Source organism: Thunnus albacares, chromosome 1 (genome assembly GCF_914725855.1).
Source record: "Thunnus albacares chromosome 1, fThuAlb1.1, whole genome shotgun sequence".
Taxonomy (NCBI): Eukaryota; Metazoa; Chordata; class Actinopteri; order Scombriformes; family Scombridae; genus Thunnus; species Thunnus albacares.
The window spans coordinates 26688303-26700362 of NC_058106.1; the positions used below are offsets into that span (position 1 = coordinate 26688303).

The 12060-nt window shown below is 38.6% G+C and overlaps 1 long non-coding RNA gene across 1 annotated transcript; it reads right to left on the reverse strand.

Annotated features, from left to right (window-relative positions):
• Positions 1–6521: 6521 nt before the first annotated feature.
• Positions 6522–9609, reverse strand: LOC122965339. Its single transcript, XR_006402957.1, has 3 exons — positions 9408–9609; positions 7693–8048; positions 6522–6610 (listed from the first exon to the last, which is right to left on the reverse strand). It is a non-coding gene; the product is annotated as an uncharacterized LOC122965339 (long non-coding RNA).
• Between the last annotated feature and the right edge of the window lie 2451 nt (positions 9610–12060).

A 12060-nucleotide genomic window follows, 5' to 3' on the forward strand; every position in this document is an offset into this window, starting at 1 on the left:
AAACCACTGAAGTATTAAGAGAATTGAATACAGTGTTTCAAGATGGTTGAAAGAGTTGCCACATTCTCAACCCACACGTGCCTCCTCCTGGCCAACTGCCCACACATATGAATGACACAAAATAACACATTGACTTGTTGGCTGTTAAAATTTGAAGGTAAATGATGCTCAGGAAATGGTTTCAGTTTTACAGCAGTTTCTTTTTTTAATGAGTATAATAAAAGTCTACTTACTGGGCCAGACGATGTCATGCAACCTGCAGCTACAACACTGGCCTGTACGCCAAAATAGCCACACAGCCTCAAGCTGTTCCTGGGGACTTGGCTAGAGCCCCAGTACAGAGTGGCATGCAACACAATGTGTGCATTTTTTTCAGATGGTGAGGGCAACAGGGCAGGCAGCGAAATTGTTTTTTTTCTCAGGATATTGAGGGCAACAAGCCTTGTTTTTTCTTGTCAGTGTATGAGGAGAAAGTAGCAACTCTTTAGCAAAGTGGCAAAACATTGGCCAAACATAAAGAAGATGAGGAAAACTGACACATACAAGCTAAATATCTTTAGAATTTTCTGATTATTTTCTTCATTAAACCTTAAGTCAATGAAATGTCACTTTTTTGTCTGACTCAAGAACTTATAGACATTCAGTTTATTATCACATATGACAAAGAAAAGCAACAAATCCTCCTCACAAGGGGAGCTGAGGAGCTGGAACTATGAAATGTTGTTGCTTAAAAATTGACTCAACTATGACTTGATCATCAAAATAGTTTCAGATTATTTCTTCTTCTAGTTAAATGACTCATCAGTTAATAAAGTAATCATTTCACCTCTAGGCATGCTCATAATGAGCTAAACAGACTGATGTGATTTGAAACTCAGAGAAATTGTGTTAGACAACAGCTTTCTATTTTACTAGATGTTTTTTCCAACAAAAACCCCCTCCTTAAGTCAAAGAAAAAATTCCAGACTTCTCTCAAAGACAGTCAGCCCCTCTGAACATGTACAGTATGTTTCCGGTCTATTCCTTAAATGAAACTTGGGAGTTTCTGATGGGAGCCTGGGCACTCACAGATGGGATGAAGCCACCAGTGGGAAGGGGACACAGATGTTCCAGCTATTAATGATTCAAACGTTCCTGTGTTGCAGTCAGTGTATTTGTGTAGGAGTAGGTGGGTCAGAAAGAGGCAGAAAGATGCGGAAAGAAAAAAAACAACAAGGACAGTTTCCTGTGTTACCCATAGCTCTATGCCCCTATACTGTATGTGAATCTATTATTAGTGTGTGGTGGGGGATACTAGTTATCTTGTGCAGAAATATACAAAAGGAAGAGAGAAATGCGTCAATAATTGAGACGTCATACCATTCTTGAAGGACAGTTGGATGAAGCTGTTAACCATCGGCAGGCAGGTGGACATAATACAGGTACTGTGGAAAGACATGAGGTCAGGCGGACATTCAAGGATTTTACAGAATGATTTTAAAGGTGATCCATTGGAGATCGTGAGATAACCCAAAAAGGTCATGAAGTGCATCATGACCTTTTTGGGTCAATGGAAGTTGCAGTGCCTCCCGATTGTAGTATTTTTCACAAACTCAGTAAAAGTATACAACCTACAGCTAAAGTTTTTTCTCGATCCAGATCCATTTTTCCATTGACATATATTCTGTACACCTCCTGTCCCAAACTGGCTGATACAAAAGCCCTCCAGCAGCCTTCTCTCCCCTGTCCCTCCCTTGTAGAAATACTGTGTCCATATCAGTGTTGAGGTTAGGGATACTTGGTTCAGCATAGATTCCAGTTAGGATAAGCCTCCCTGTCCATATCTGAAGCCCTCTTGTCATTTCCTCTTGACACTTGTTATCTGACACTGCCTTGCAGTCCAACAACTCTTACTCCCAGTGCTCGCACCTTGTGTGGCAGTTGAGACAGAATCCGTCGCAGGTTTAATGGTAAGTTAGTCAGCCATGCAAAGAATATTTAACACATCTGAACAAAACTGTGAAATAGCTCTTAATGTTTTTCTTCTCTCTGCTGCTCCATTTTTCAAACTGAATATTGAATAAGCATATTTGGTGCAAAGCCATAGAATGAGGCTTTGGAACACCCTCAGTTTTTTTGTATTTATTGTTGCATTTACTTATTTACATATTTTAATTTCTAAAAACAATATATTGTCACTGTAAAATTCCAATAAAGCACAATATTAGAAACAAAAGTCTGTGACTTTAAGAACGGACTTGTGAATATGCCATGTACATTTTGTATGTTCATTTGTTTTTTTAATTTCTCAAAACATGTTACATTGTACTATTCATGATGTTCAGCGCAAATTATGTGTAAGGAAACAAACCTAAACTAAAAACCTTAATAACCAGTATATTCTCTAATGAAAAACTTGCGTATGGCAGAATTTCACTAAAAGTCAAAGATCTCTGTGTGCACAACTACTTTCAGGTACTTTACTGTACGTACAGTATAGAAACAATAAAGTTTAAAAGGCTTTGTTATATGATTTTAGGTAAGATTGAGGATGAAGTGCATTTCATGTTTTGTTGCTCATGTCATGTTATGATTTAATGGCTACACATTTTAGAAAATTATATTTCATTATATTTCTAAGCCTTTTTTGTGGCAGGTTACAAAGTTCTTTATTTGAAATGTGACGTTAAATGTAAAAATGTATGTTTTTGTCTGACAAAACACCACTGCGGCAGTATTGCTGGTGTTTTATACAGTAAGTCCATGTAGGCACTTGTATGTGCATAGATGACACAATACATAGCGTAACTAATTAAAAAAAAGGCTCATCATGCTGATCATGTTTATTTTTAGTTTAAAAAATAAATAAATATGCATATGTAAAAGGAATAATTTTTAAATATCACGGATCTCAGCATGGAGAGATTTTTTTATTAATTCTCCAAATTTCCTCAGAAATTCAAAGGCTTTGGTGTGTTTGGTTGTCCTTATATACAGTATATCACAGTAAATGGGTCATAAAACTAAACGACACCCAAAATTTAACACATTCAGACAGAATTCTAAAGATGCGTGTGGGGGGAAAAGGGGATTGAAGCCTTCAAGAAGACATGTGACCTACTTGGCTTAACCTGCCTTTGTTCAAGTTTGGTCTCAGAGCCAGCTGTGACACGTCTGCTGCTGTCAACTGGAATCATGGGATGTAGGGCAGACAGACGAGGAGGCAACAGTCTGCATATACTGATATGTGTGTGCTTCCCCAGCTCGTCCGCGTAGGCGAAGATGGCAGCTTTAAGTGCTGAATTTCTGTGCGCAGCCCAGCCGCCTGGGAACACACCGAACATATGCACAGTAATGTTGGCAGACAAGCAGTGTTAACGGCAGGAGAAAGGCCATTCAACTCTGCTCACTTGGTCTGGTGTGGCTCCTCTAGCCTGACAACACCTGGAGACAGTAAGTACAGTACATACACCATACATGTACTGTGCAGTAATGAGAATACATGGTGTTATACAGCAATCCATTTCCTCCACTGCAATGTGTTTCTTCGCATGGGATTTGTTTAAAGTTGAACTCCTGTACGTTTTCTTGTTCACTTGAAGTGTCAATTAAAACCATACAGAAATAGATCCCTCGAGTGGTTTTAATATCGACATTTGCCCGTATACAAGCTTAATGGCTAAAAAGAAATAAATCCAGTCCTCCAAAGCATCCAAAACCCACAAAGTCCTTCCTTGTGTGAACGCAGTATATTTAAATCCCCATATGACTAAGAAAATAGAGCCTTTAGGGACTTAGCACAGAAATGCACTGTAAGCTAAGAGCATTATGTTATTTCAGTCCTCTGTAAATTGCTTTTGTGCATTGAAAATATTCATCAATTCCATGTCAGGAACTGTTTTTGCTGCCCCTCTGAGTCTCACTCCAATTACTGGCTGGGTGTTTTACAGCAATACTACTGTATGTTCCTTATCTGTCATGACTTCTCAAGATACTGGAAGTGGTACGGTAAATGGGCCTGGTTTCTTCTCTCCAGCAAGACAAAGATTCCTGCTTTAATTGGAGCTCTATTTATGGGGAATAAAGCAACTGGCAGTCACTGCGCCTTTCTTCATTGCAGGCAACGTATGTGGATTTTATTTCACAAAGAGCTTAATTTTTCCCCTCTCTGGCCGTCACTTCGAACTAATATTTAAATAGGAGTTGACAACTCTGCGGTAAAGCTTGATGAGAGAATGGCTGGCTTAAAAAGTCATTTGAAACAAGAATACTGCCAGCTAGGAAAACCAGAAAGCAAGTCTGATGAAGGCTGAAAAACAATGAGAATGATGTGTGGTTCAAGTTTCAATTTGAGCTGATTTTCATTCATTCTGAAAGCACATTGATGTTAAAACAGAAAAGAGATGGAAACAATAGAGTAGTCATCTGAAATTCAACTAAATTAATAGCAAAATAGGTATTTCTCATCAAACCTTAACTGTTACTCTCAATTATTATCCAATCATTATCTTTGCTAAAGAATATTTTAACCACCTGAACTGTTTGATTCTCCTCCGCCTTCTCCATCATTGTCTTTGCAGTCTATGTCACTTCTCAGCTTTGCCTTTTCACCATCCTATGATGAAATTCATGCAGGTTAACAATCGCATACATGAGTTGAGTTGAACTTTCTTTCTAGAAAGATTTGTTTGGGGAAAATACAGTGGAAACACTGTCAGAAAATTTGCCTTTTTCTAACAGGCCAGCATGAAGTGATTTCACACAGTCCTGCAACACTGTGAAATAAAATAACAAAGCAAAGGAAAGCAAACTAGACACTCTGGGAGAAGATATTATTCAGATATTATGCAGTGTGAGAAAACACATTTCTGCTCACTAAATTACGTGTGATTTACAGCAGTGACTATTTATTTACTTAACCCCCTCACTTCACCCATTTGTCCCCGCTATAGAACATAAAAAACACAGTTTCACACATCGTTCTTATTGTTGGAAGTTCTAAAACCAGCTCACTATACACTTTTTTAGTGTACTTGTCTTTATATTGCAGGAAAGTAACTATCTATTATCATCTTCTGTTAGACTTTAGTAATATTTTTGTTATCAGTCTTTATACTTTTGTTTGTTCTCGCTTATATTATACCAAATCTTTGTCAGGGACCTCTGAAAATGTCAGAGCAGAATATATGCAATATAATAATATATGTGCATAACATCAACACAAGGCATTTCTGGATGAAATCAAATGCACCAGCCAACATCTGTATCTCAACACTGCAGATAAAGTTTCTGCCATCAAATCCTAGAAGATGCCTGTGGTAGTTTGATTCTTAAGATGGACTGTACATTGCAGTGATTTCAAACGAATGGGAGACTGGCTGTTCCCAGAGCGAAGCTAGAGCTGACTCAGACTCTCTCACCCCTGGGCCCCAAATCACACAGCAGCGTTATCTGCCAGAGGATACAATCAAGGAAACGCATCAAAGTTCAGTCTCTGGAGCTGGTGTGCTCATATGCCTGAGTACAATATGGATCCATCTATGCACACAAACACATTCATCGAATCACTCACTAATTACATGAATACTCTATAGCATGACTCATAATGAAAGAGCAATTAAGGCTCTCTAACACTGGCTTTTTACCAAATGTAGCTTTGATGCTTTCAGCATCTGCAGGCTAACCATGTGTCAGTTTTTCTGACTTGACCGTCGGACCTCAGGGAGAATCAGTGGGCTTCCTGCCCACCGAATGTCAGTACCTTCCTTCCCTCCTTTTTTGTCATCTATTTCAACTCCTCATTTACAACCTTTTTGCTCCTATTAGTCGTGTAGTCATGTGTGAAGTCGGTTGGGACATATTCCCATGTCTGGGCCTGAGTCCAGCGCCAACGCTGCCCCTGCATTTCACTCCTGAATTGGGCTTTGTGTGTGTGTGTGTGTATGTGTGTGTGTGTGATTCTTTTACTTGCAAGAAGCACTTGCCTGGCTTGATGATATTCTCATGTCGCGTGTAATCCCTAGTAATAATGTTGTTGTGGGAGTTGAAGCGTGTATTGCAGGCAGTTCTGCAGCAACAACCCCATCTCAGCCCACCTCAGTCCGTCCATCCAAGACAAGAGTCCAGTTTGTCCCAAATCTTGTTAACATCAGACTGCAGGCAAGTTTGACATGTGCATACATATTAATGAAGCTATGAAGTCGTTTATTCACCAGCTGATTTACATTGCAGAGCAGCAAGGTCCTAAATCAAAGGGATTTCAAAACACTTTCCAAGATTTGCAAATTAGATGAGACAAGCTGTTTATTTCTCTTGCATGTTGTAGCTTTTGGCCCTAAACTTCATTTTAATCTTAATTCCTTCATTAGGCAAATACAACAGTGGCTCCTTCTACACTAATGCAATTTGCTGAACACGTCTATAAAAAAATTAAACATTGTGTGTGTGCATGTGAGTGCATGCATTAGAATATAGCCTCAGAACACATCATACATAAGCATGCGAGGACACAGAGACACAAACAATATGCAGCTCACCATATTAATCTTTTTCTTGGCCGGGACTCACTAAAACGTTATCTACTTGTCTGGTTGTCTGTGGTCTCGAGGGAGGAATGTGCATGTGGCAGAGCCTGGCGGAGCAGAGTAGGTAGGACAGACTCAGGATTTGTATGCGATGGGAGGCACCTTTAGGAGGAGTGTGTCTGGTCTGTCTGACGCTCAGTGATTCTCGTGGGTAGGAAGCTCAGTTGGAGGAAAAGACTTATGAGCTTTATTGATCACAAGCTCTTATAGAGAGAGGGGGGTTCTCCCTCTGCATAAGACAGAACTTTTATTGACATCAAGACTGCAACAAGTGAAGCAACTGGAGAATTTATCGGTATAAGAAGAGAAGATTTAAAAGATAAACTTAGTTTTTGCTCATGTTGAGCATTAAAAAAAAGCAAAACTGTAATATATTCTGTTCTTAAAGATCTGTGGACACCGGAGACACAAGTCTGACCACTCCTTATCCACCAAAGGCAGATCACTGGAGAATTTTTTTTTTTTTAAATCATTCATGCTCTGCTGTGCCCAACACATAAAGACCAAATGATCTGTCTCTAATTCACCGGAGCATGATAAGGTTAATACACATCTGTTTTGTGCGGGTCAATTTAGCCACAACATTTCTATTTTTGGTTAATGATGTCCAACATAATCAACAGTGGGATTCATTTAAAACACGTAGTTCTAGTGTGTTTGGAAATAGTTCAAACTGTGTCCAAGGGGGATTATGTCTGATCGTTGTGTTGTGAGGCATCATTAAGTGAATTGTGTGCAAGTGAAAATGAACAGAAACTTGCCTTTTATTGAACTGTGCTGGAAGGTTTTATAAAGAGAGCTGTGATTTGGAAAAGGAGTGAACTCTGAGGCCACGAGGTGAGGACTCAGACTTTTTTGTTTGTTTTTCTTTTTTAGTAGATGTCGGTAAATGCTGTGACCCACAAAACAGATGTATGTGATTGGGTAGACACGGTTTGAAGTCATGGAGGCGGCTGTAGCTGCTGTTTTGCCTGAAAAGCTGCTCCAGAAAAGCACAGTCTCTCAGTTTCCTTGCCAACATCATGTGTGAGTGTGCTCCAGGTGATTTGTACAGCCTGTGGCTTGCCTAGCTGTATGCTCATCAACTCTGTGACAAAGTTCAGTAAGCCAAACTCCCCACACCATTTACCTGTCTACCGGAGCCTCGCCAGACAACAGTAACTGCTCCTGCTGTCCACTGCTGTTGCAGACTAAGCTCGCTGCTCCTGTTAAAAAAAGAGACATTTTTTCTCTCATTTCCCAGCAGGTGCATGAGCAAGCACAGAAGTTAATGCCAGCACTCTAATTTGAAGATACTCAGTTGTCTTATCTTATTTGGGAGCCTGCTGGTGTGGGTTGGGGGATGTAAACTGGGGCTGACTGGTTGTTCAAGTACCGGACCACAGTTGTTGGCAGTTTACCACAGCACTTGCTCTGGCAGAAGTCAGCAAATGGTGTCTGACCCCCTGTTGTAGCCACACATGGAGCACTGCTTGTGTTGTTTAGCTATGAACACAAATGTGTGTGAGCAGGAATTTAATCCTCAGCAACAGGTTTTTTTCTTTTTTGTTTTTACAAAATGACTGATATGGTGGAATGCAGTTTCAAGGCTGTGAGAAAATAAATAAATGATTAAATAAAATTCTGTCATTTTTAGGTAGTGAGTAATTGTCTCTGTAGCACTGAGTATTAAAAAGTTCAAAGTACTGAAACTAGCACTGAATTCTCATCAGTGCTGTTGTTTACTTACTGTTTGTTTAGATCAGATATTATTTCAGATAATTTATTTTAATTTGAATTCTATCAATTTAAAATCAATGCAGGTGGCCCGCAGGAGACTAATTACTGTTCACAGAACAGGCTTGGTTTCAAATAACTCTCCTGTATTAAACAGCGTTGCCATTCCCATCAGAATTACTTCAAGAATAAATCAGCAACATTCAAAGCGGTCTGTCATGACACCAAACATAAAAACAATTTCCCTTCATCCTACTGTTCCTCACCACTTAACTCCAAATCCACCCCACTCTGCCTCTGGCAATCATCATACTTTTAAATCCAGTAAAGGTTTGGGATTAATTCATTTGAACATCAGAAGTTTGTTTGTTTAAATGTGTAATGCCTCGTCAAAGGAAAATTTCTGTTACTTTGTGACAGAAAATAAAGTTATCTTTTCTTATCTTATCTTAAAAGTTTGTGTGAGCAAGAAAAATCAGATCATTTAAACATATTGGTCTCATAGGCAGATCCTGATATTCTGGTTGTCACAGAAACCAGAAAAAAATAAATGTGTCCATAAATGGTTGCAATATATATAGAATAAACAGGATTCATAGAGATGGGGGTGTTGCCATATATGTCAAAAGTTGTTTTAAGGTATCTATCCTGTATGCTATTACTGTACCTAAATGCTTTGAATGTATTGCCCTGAAAATTGAATTTGGGTCTAACAATTCCATTGTGGTTCAGCCGACTCTCACTCCATAACTAAACAGGAGGACCTACTCTCTCAATATGTTCACTCTTAAATGATAATCCTGGGTGACTTGATTGGTTATCTAACGTTCTGAACACCTTAAGGAAATGTGCATCAATTTGAACTTTTCATGATTGATTACTGAGCCTATCAGACCCAATCCAAAAGTAATAACAGATCCTACTTAATAGATCTTATCCTCACCAACAGAAGTAATAAAGTTGTTGCCACTGGTGTTTTCGATCTTGGAATAAGTGATCGCTGCCAGTTGCTTGTGTTAGGGGTACATGTTTGAAAGCACAATCTAAAATTCTTGTCAAAAGAAATCTAAGAATCTTTAATGAGCAAGCATTTATAAACGACCTTTATCATAGTGATATTAATTTTACCTCTGAAATTCCTGATGTTGAAATGGCATTAGACTATTTTTCAAAGGACTTCCTTGCAATTGTTGATAATCATCCACCTTTCAAAAAGCTCAGAATAAAAGATAGGTCAAATCCTTGGTTTCCCCTGGGCTTTCAACTCTGTTTAAGGCAAGAAACAGAGCCTGGTCTCTTGCAAAACACTCAGGGGACCCATCCCATTGGCTTGCATTTAGGCAAGTGAGAAATAACAGCCTCTGTAAGGAAAGTCAAATCAAATTATTATTTAGAATTAATTTAAAGCTCATAATAAAAACCAGCAAAATTCTGGAAGGCAGTAAATTCTATGAAAAATAAAACCACTAATTCTTTACCTGCACATGTCAAATGTAATAATTGTGTAATACCTGACCAGAAAGAGATACACCCAGCTTTTAATAAGTACTTTGCTGCTGCTGCTGCTGCTGCTGCTGCTGCTGCTCATTTATTTAAAGATGTGTATACAGGACCCACACCTATTAATAGTGCTTGTACATACCCTGTAAACCACGCTTCTCAGTTCACATTACAACCTATTTCTCCTAATGATGTGGCCGATGCACTACAAACCATTGATCCCAGGAAATCAACAGGAATAGATAAACTAGATCCATTCTTTTTAAAGGTCTCCACTCATCACTGAACAAATGACACATACATGTAATCTTTCCATTTCAACTGGCATAATTCATAGTATCAGGAAGTCTGCTCATGTGATTCTTTTGTACAAGGCAGGAGACAACAGTGATCTTCAATAATTACCCGCCAATATCCAAACTTCCCTCTCTGGCAAAAATCCTGGAATCACTGGTGAACAACCAACTCAAAATATTTCTCTCAAAGTATTCTGTTTTGAGCCCCCACCAGTCTGGTTTCAGATCTATGCATAGTACCATTCACTGCTGTTACATTAGTTGTAAATTATATTGTTTATTCTATGGACAAAAGGAAGCATTGTGCAACTGTATTCATTGAGTTGTCAAAAGCCTTTGATATAGTTGATCATTCTTTGCTTATTCAGAGACTGTAATATTGGGTTTGATTCAATTGCTTGTATCCAATTTTTGAATTACCCTGCTGAAAGATTTCAGTTTGTGAAAACTGGAAATATCCAATCTGAGTTTTTACCAGTAACAAAAGGTGTTCCACAAGGATCAGTTCTGGGCCCTGTATTGTTTACAATTTATATTATTGTCTCTTCTCTAACTGACTGTAATGTCCATCTTTACGTGGATGACACTATTCTGTATTGTTTTGCTGACTCTGTACAACTTGCTGTTGAGAACCTACAACTTTCTTTTAGTGCTCTTCATGATGTACTTGTTAATCTTTAACAAGTACTCAGCACAAGTAAAACAAAAAGTTCATGCTTTTTTCTGAAGTAAGAGATATTGATTTTAACAGTCTACACCTATCTGCTTTGAATGGTAGCAACATTGAGAGTCACAGAATATAAATATCTAGCTATTTGGGTTGATGAAACATTTACATTTAAACATCATATTGAAAATCTTGTCATCAAACTGTGGAAAAAGCTGAGATTTCTGTAAAGAAACAGATCCAGCTCCCCTTTGAATTGTTGAAAGAGTATAGTTGAGGCAGTCTTTGTCAGTCCTAGATTATGGTGATATCATCAACATACATGCTCTCTGCTTCCACTGTCAAGCCCTAAGACTCAGTTAATCATTCTACCCTAAGATTTATTACTGGAGTTTCTGATGACACTCACCATTGCATTCTTTATTACTAAGTTGGTTGGTTCTCTCTGGCACAGAGGCGTGATAAGCACTTGTATCATTTCATCCATAAAGCCCTTATTAGACATTTACCACCCTATAACATCTGTGCTGGACTGGACCACAGGATCCTACCAAACTCGCTCTACTTCTTGTCTTATGCTTCCAGTCCTGCGGGTTTATTCTGAACTGAAAATCTGCCTGAAGTTTTTGTGCACAAACCTCAGTGTGCAATTGTTTTTACTGAGTATTGTCCTCTTTTGATCTATTTAACGCAACATATTTTCTTTTTAACTCTATCTCAACATCATTGCAAATGAGGGAAACCTGTGATTTTCAAGGCTTAAATAAGGGTTTGAAAGAATGAATTCAGAGTTCCTCTATGGTGAACTGTTTCAAGACAGCATACAACACTGAGGAAGATAAGTATGGATTACTTCCAAACGCATATTATAAGACTGATGAATCAGATATACAGTGTATGTGATGTTCAGGTTAGAGGGTGGGGGTGGACCTGTCTTGTCATATGACTTTGTGGGTGCTTTTTTAAAAGCAGACATCCTAAAGTGACTGTGTCACACATTACCAGACACCAGTCTCTACACTCCTGAAGAATATGTCTGTAACAGCAAAGTTTCCCTCTCTGAAGTTATCAATGTTCTTTGGCACTCTGGCAATGAAGGACTGTGCTATCAGAGGATCAAGCTTCTGTGTTTTAATGTACCAGGACCAGCATCAAGCTGACACAAAAACTAGAGACAAAACATACAATAGGTCATCTCCTTTTCCAGCTTGACAGCCATTTCACTGCATACCCTTGTCCAGAATATGTTAATGGGTGCTGTCAGACAGGACTGACAAAAAGTATTTTTCATTGTAATATATAATTCCATACTACTTGT